This window comes from Anguilla rostrata, chromosome 10, assembly GCF_018555375.3.
Source record: "Anguilla rostrata isolate EN2019 chromosome 10, ASM1855537v3, whole genome shotgun sequence".
Taxonomy (NCBI): Eukaryota; Metazoa; Chordata; class Actinopteri; order Anguilliformes; family Anguillidae; genus Anguilla; species Anguilla rostrata.
In genome coordinates this window covers 44903499-44911171 of record NC_057942.1, presented here as the reverse complement: position 1 = coordinate 44911171, position 7673 = coordinate 44903499, and the positions used below count along the sequence as shown (strand labels likewise).

Below are 7673 nucleotides of genomic sequence, written 5' to 3'. Positions count from 1 at the left end.
CAGGAAAGTTAGGAGAAGCGAAGTTCAGAATCTGCAGCATCCATTGTTGATTATTAGAAATATTGCTGTTCTCGGTGAAGTATTGCACAGCGTCAGTCAGAGACGCGTGTGCGTGCATCCATATGTGAGTTTGCTTCTATTCTAGACTAATGATTCGAATATAAGTTCGCGTTTATACGTTGTTACGTTTATTCATTGTTGTCAGTTACCCTGATTATTATCTTAAACTGAGAGGGTTGCTAGCTGATAATTGTGATCCATTGTACTGGTTAGGCTCAGAGCTTCATTTTGCGTGTGTGTAATACACACACACACACACACACACACACACACATATATATATATATATATATATATATATATAAATTGGAGTTCACTTACTTAAATGTGTGAATGACATGCATGTAATATTCCTTTATGTATGTTAATAGTAATTCTGTTAATGGAGCATTATTATTATAGTACATTTGTGATTGATGTTATGCCATTGTTTTGTATGTTCATAGAACCACGCACACATACCATCTCTGTGGACAAAGGAAGCAGGTTGTATTTACGTTTATTGAAGAGACGGAAGTTTTCATGCATTCTTACTGGGTGCCTCACAGAGATTACATTGTTACCCCAGCCATTTGATGAGAAGATGTTGGAAAGTAATATGCTCTGGCCCGCTTCCAACTAGTAGGAGCGACGAGGTCCTGTCAATCAGCTGTGACCCCACTTTACATGGGCTGGCTCTTGATAGGCGGGTATGGTTGTCCCTCCCTCATGACTGCATGGGCTCTTGATCCCTGTCCTAGTAGCTATGCAGCCATAGACTATTCCTGGCGGGACCCCGATTGTAATTGTAATTCCCCAATTCATACCATTGTCACTTTACCCACTGATTGTTTTAATTCCCTAATCGCTCCCATCTCTAGGTTACCCCAGACTGGTACGTATCGCTCGTATCTGATCTGGGGGAGACTGGAGGAGGCCCCAAGATGTAGACCCTTCTCAGGCTTGACTCGGGTGGTTGGGCTACCTAGCGGTGTTAACAAAAACCACTTGGGTCTAGCATGGTGAGTATCCAGCCCCCCTGGGTCCACTTGGACAGCACGCAGGGTGTGGTGGTCTGGGGCCACAGACCTTAAATGGTGCCCAATTTTCTATTGGTGACTAGCACCACCCACACACCAGACCATCATGCACTACACACGTGAATTGGACTAACCAAGACCAGTTTGGGCTCTTTCAAATTTCTTCACCCCTCTAAATTGTCGCGTTTCGGGAAAATACCAGCAGGGCATGTAGAAGAAAGATGGACCTAAAAAAACAGTTTAAAAAGAATTACACTTACCGTAAGTATTTCGATGAGAACTCTCCTTCAGGCGATGCCAAAATCTGAAAAAGAAAAACAGAAGTTAGGATTATTAACACACCCACAGATTGATGAAAAATTAAAAACAAGGCAGCACCCAGGACCTAAAAAATAAACCAGACTGATGTATTAACAATAAGCTTACTGTAACCTTGGCAAGGACATTTTACATTTATAAAAATCCAGGACCTAAAATTTATCAACTTAAATGTTATTAGTGCAAGTACTAATACCAATCTACAATAGCAAAACTAAAATTTCTTGGCCTGATACTATGACCCTTACATAATTGGACATGGGACACAAGTTGGGGCTTGATCAGCCCAGGCTGGCTGCCTCAGAGGATGGTGTATAGAGTTTAAAGACCGAAACACCTGATGATTCTGAGGTACCTTACTGATAATGTGTCCTAAAATATTCAGGAACATAAAAATAGAATTCACCAAAAACCTTAATTAACATCAACAAACCAAAATAAGATAAAACTTAAAATATTCCAAGTAGATAATATAAAATGTTAATTAAGAAAACTTTTAGAAAGAAGTGTGAGCACATTACTCCTGTGTGTGTGTGTGTGTGTGTGTGTGTGTGACCTAAAAACTGCCCCCCCACCAAACCCAGGCATGGCCCCACGTTGCACACAGAGGAGGTGCCTTTTTCTATTTTTTGCCCATGCCCCTTCGAGAGTCTGTGTACCCCGCTGTTGTGGTCAGATGGATTTTAGTTCACGATCAAAGAAACATCTGTTTTAATGACCTGGATGCACAGTATGTCTAAAAAAGCATTCCTGAAAAAACAGCTGTGATTCATATTAGATTAGTGGATTACATTTGTTTCCAACAGTTTTTGGTTCCAACAGGTTTTGACCTGGTCTTGTTATGTTTACTTTTGGAACCCTGACCTGGACATAAAATTGGCCTTGAGGGTCAGCCCGCATCTGCTGAACGTCTTCCTGGATTTCTTTGGCACAGGTGTCCTGGGCAGTCTGTCTATGTTCTGTGCTTTGGAAGGAAAGACAGCAGCTTAAAATTGCCAAAATGGTTTGCTACTCAAATTTCCATTCTCTGAATTTAAAACCTTTTCTTACAATAATGTGAAGACAGGGGCATAGTTTGAGTTTGACATTGAGGTGACACTGGTGGACACATTTTCTCCCCAGCCCCTATCCCCCACTCGCCCCCACAGTAAATAGTGAAAAATTGTTCAACCAGAGCCAGCTATGGTCATTAAAGATACAGACGCATGCTAGCCTCATCCATTCTCACCTGTAAGAGCTGGCTTGGTTGTTTATTTTCTTTAATGTATGTGAGGTACAGTATCTCCTGGAGTAATAGGCTAACAGTAGAAACCTCACCTTACGGGCGGACATGGTGGCATAGTGATTAGCACTGTCACCTCACAGCAAGAAGGTTGTGGGTTCGACTCTTGGCTTTGGGCCTTTCTGTGCGGAGTTGGTTCTCCCAGTGTTCGCATGGGTTTACTTCGGGTACTCCATTTTTAAAAACCACACTCAAACCTCCCACACTTAGACATGCATGTTAGGTGCACTCCTGCAGGTGCCCTTGACCACGGCACTTGCCTCAGAACTGGAGTTGGTCCCCGGGCACAGCACAAGAGAGGCAGTTGCCCACTGCTCCTAAGGACCTAGGATGGGTCAAATGCAGAGAACAAATTACCCCACGGGGTTCAATGAAGTATATCTTAAGAGGGCACAATAATTGAAGTTTCATGTTTAATCAGCCTATTTACACCATATTTAACTCTCTGATTTTGAGATGTGAATTAAATACATCACAAATGTTTTGTTTTCTAGAAATATAAGCAAATGCATACATAATAAATATGCAGTAAATGTCAGAGTATGGAGTGCTATTGAGCATACCAACTGAACACCTCACACCACCTCCCCTCCACCTCTCTACACCTCACTCCACCTCTCTACACCTCACTCCACCTCTCTACACCTCACACCATCTCCCCTCCACCTCACTCCACCTCTCTACACCTCACACCACCTCCCCATCGCCTCTCTACCCATCCAAACCCTCTACTGACACACATGGAATCTATCAAAACCTATTTATTTAAATTAACTGAGAACATGACATGGAGAAAGACCGAAAGATAGGAGCTTGTGTTTGAGAGGGAATTCTTTTCAGTTAGGTGCAGACATACGTATGGCAGTCTGTTTCCATGACGGAAAAGAAATTAGTTGGGTTGATTGCAACTTTATTTCTCACGATCAAGACTTTCTTAAAACTCTTACTTTTTTCTAGCTAGCAGAACTAGCTAGCAACCAAGGGCTATCTAAATGTTACAGCTAATGTTTATTGTAGAGTGTGCATGTTTAGTAGAAAATAACGTAGCTAACCACAGAAGGGCTTATGCTATGTTTTTCGGATGTCACAGCTTCCAGTATTGTCTCCAGTGGGTCTATTTTACTTCAGAACTGCAAGAAATAAATTCACAATTAAGCTGTGGTGGAAATTTTGAATTACCCTTTCTCTCTACCAACTTTCACTCTAAAAATGAAAATTTAGTCACAAAAACCTCAATAACACTAACTTCCACACCATCACCAAAATGCTGTTTGGTGTAACATTACGTAATTGTGATGTGTACATGTCCGACATGGTAATGCAATGCATTGTCTCACATTGGACTGGATCTGTTTTTTTGTTGTTGGTACCTCAGATTTTTTAAAGATAAAAGTACATTTCAAAATTAAAGCACATGCCCTTTTTATTGCCTTTGGAATCATTATGTTATTACTATTGTTACTGTTATTACATTATGAGCTCATTGTAGTTAAGAGTCCAGAGGTAAGGTTGCCATGCTTTTTACTGCTGGCTTAAATCATAATTTGTGTCCTGTTTTTAATACTGTAAAATCTATGTATTTTGTCTTAGTTGAATAATGTGTAATGCAAGTCATGGTTTATACAGAACCAGTAGCTTTCACAAATGGTGTCTGATATGGGGACTGGTTGGCACACATTTTGAAATTTTGAAACTAATGTTTATACTATTTGACTGTTCAGCAGAAAGTAAAACTTTTGTGACATTATAGGACTAGAAAAAGATGAATATTGCATGAAAATTATAAATAAATCTAGTGCCTCTAAAGCAGCCTATATCAAATGAGTGTTGTTTTAACTTTCTTGGTAGCTCTGCAATGTCTCTGAATACGACCATTTGTATTTATGAACTTGTCAGCTAAAAATAATCTGTTACTAGATCACTGTTGGCAGAGTACTTAAAAAATACGCCTGTCTCTGGGCATCACAGCCGATTGCACATCTCAGAAAGGGGCTGCACACTCCAGAGCATTTGCTGCTTATTTGCTCTGGAAGGGGGGCTGAAGAGAAATGTGAGGTTTTCTCATCGTGGTACCTGCTGGAATTGTGAAATAGAAAACTGCGTCATTGAATCACGGGAGTACTGGATCAAAATGGAAAGGCACTGTTCTTTTGGACTTTATTGTTTGTTCCTGCCAGCCTTGCTGGTGTGTGTGTCATCTGGCAGAGAGTGCACAGAGAAGGACAGCCTGCTGACTGAAGTGTCCTCATATGTGAATATGCCTTCGGAGTGTGTTCTCAGCTGCACTGCGCATACGTATAGAGAGATGTTGAAGAAAAGAGAAGTGCAAACTGTGCGCTTTAATCCCACAAGCCCAAGTAAGTAGAACCATAACTGCATGTGCATTCACTGTCTATTAGAATGTTAATTTAAATTGGAAACATATCTTCAAAACACATTAGCCCTTGGATCGTACTAGCCATGTTCATTTTGCTTATAACAGGCCATAATTGTTTTCAAATATCTGTTAAACTATGTTCCAAATAAATGTCTAGCACTTTAGAAATGCATGAATGGTATTATTTGGCTTATTGATAATTAACTAACTAATATAGAGAATAATTTACTTAATAGATTTAATAGTAGACCTCATACAGATAATTTTGGGAAGGTATCTATAGTGGTTTTTAAGTTGTGTATATAGCAATATATATAGTGAGTGTAATGCTGTGCTGGACAATGGGTCTTTTTTAAGGTTATAAGAATGAACAATGTAACTACAGAATACCACTCTTGTACATTTGAAATTGCACTCAGTCATAATTTGGAATGTTTGTTCTTATTTTTAAGTTGCCCTCAATATGAGCTAGAGAGAAAACTGTTATTATGGCATCAGCATTCAGGAAGAATGACAGAAGACCCCATAACCTACACTTCCCCTCACCTTTACTTGAAGTTTAAATATTCAGAGGATCGTACCTTATAACACAGCTTAGCAAATGGGTCTACAGCTGAGCTTCTATTATAGGTATAATATTATAACATAATTATAATAGTCCTTCACAATAAATTTCATCAAGTAATTGAATGGTAAGTGGTAACTCCCATTATATTTGTATTTATTGTTGACACAAACATATCTCTTTGATACTGTATGATTTAGGTGGAATGCTTCTGTACTTATCTGAGCTGCAGTACTTGTGTTTAAATATGAGAAGAAAATCAATTGGGTAATTCTAAAGGGAGCAGTAAGACAAACATTTCGTTTAATTATAAACTTGTAGTATTCACAAAAATCACTGCTGAGTAAGATCAGTTCAGAAGCTTGTTTCATAAAATTTGCATGCAATGCATTTCTGGAAACATTGCTAAAAAATTGCAAAAAAAATGTTACACTCTGTAAAACTCTGAACTACAAAGCCACCTACCTCTTGCAACTAGCATTTGCAAAGATGAATAATTAAATTCCTTGCAGACTGTTTATAACTGATGGATGCTTTTCTTTTTCATAGACTACAAATTATGAACATGGAAATGATGAGAATTACTGAAAGAGAAATTTATTTCTAAAGTCAAAGTACGTTAAAAGTGCAGATTCCTCTAGGAGTGGAGACACCTGAGCATTCCATGCAATATGAATAGTATGATACAGAAACAAATGTCAGTACATGCAATATGGTGTCCTGAGTGTGAGACTGTTTGTGTGTTCCATAGGTGAGCTGGGACAATACTGTTGGCCCACACAGATGAAATGTGGTCTGGGCGAACGTCTGCAGCATGCATATATTATGTTGCCTCTCCATGATAGGACACGAGGAGTTAAGGATTCCTTCGGACTGCGACCCACCTTCCCAGTCCAGCAGGATTTGCTCCTGCCACAGCACAGACAGACAGTCCTCAGCAATGACTGTGGCCTCCGCTTTGATGTCACTAGTCCCTTCATTGCTAGCGAGTACCAGCCAATGTTCTGTGTGGAGATTGTTCCACCGCTCAGCACCCTGGGAAAAGTTCTGAAGTGCCCGCCCTTTCTTGTCACCACTTGGCAGAAGCAGCATTTGCCGCCAACTTAGCTTTGGGACAGGTTGATGGACTTGTTTTACTCACCACTGACAGAATATTCTATAACTTGCCTGCATCCTCTTAAAATAAAATACAAAGTTATCAACCGTGAATAATTATTAGAGTCCAATAACACATGGACAAAGTCTAGATTAAAGCCATACAATAATCTTCAAGCTTCAGAAGTTTTTAGGCACTATCTTAAGTTTTATTTGATTACATTTGTATTGCATGATTACAATGACAGAGTAAGAATTATGCTTGCAATCTCATTAACATTTGTTTTCATCTACTTTCCTACATTGAATTGATGTTAACCATATACTGAACATAAATGGGCAATATCACCAAGTCCTTAAAATCATCATGTTATGTCAAGATTCTTACAGATGCTTATAAGTATTATAAATTGTGTAAAATTTATGAAAGCAAAATTCTTCACATTTGTATTGTGCTGCCTTCTAAATAAGTAATCATTTGACATTTATTATAATTAAGACACATTATGCGTATAAGAATGTAATTTTGTTTGGCCTTTGTTCTGTAAAATTAGAAAATGAGTTGTCCAGGAGTGAGGGCCTGAGGTATTGCAGCTGAAAATGTGAAGCCCTGGACTTATTCATAATTCATCTTGCAGTGCTGGATCTTTCGTTGTACAACTGATTCAGTCTGTGCTTTATGAGAGAGTGTTGAAAGGTGTGGATTTGGCTGGGGAGCAGCTAATTTTAGTGCAATGAAGCTTATTTTTACTTAGTGCTTACAAAATTGAATTGAGGTATGAATGGACTTTGGGATGGTCATTAAATGACAGATTCATTTAGAATATCTGCTTTGAGTTTTTTGCTAAGCCCGGTCCTATGTCTGTAATGTACCATCCTGTAGTGTTGCAGGTGTATTTTGTGTATAATGGCTACATACACACAACACATTGTGTGCATTTGCCACATTCACCATTT

The 7673-nt window shown here is 39.1% G+C and overlaps 2 long non-coding RNA genes across 2 annotated transcripts; both read left to right on the top strand.

Moving 5' to 3' along the window:
• Positions 1-4: 4 nt before the first annotated feature.
• On the top strand, positions 5-1362 carry LOC135264537 (uncharacterized). The gene is made up of 2 exons (XR_010332726.1): positions 5-124; positions 507-1362. It is a non-coding gene; the product is annotated as an uncharacterized LOC135264537 (long non-coding RNA).
• A 616-nt stretch (positions 1363-1978) lies between these two features.
• On the top strand, positions 1979-7540 carry LOC135233674 (uncharacterized). The gene is made up of 2 exons (XR_010323911.1): positions 1979-5036; positions 6373-7540. It is a non-coding gene; the product is annotated as an uncharacterized LOC135233674 (long non-coding RNA).
• Positions 7541-7673: the final 133 nt, after the last annotated feature.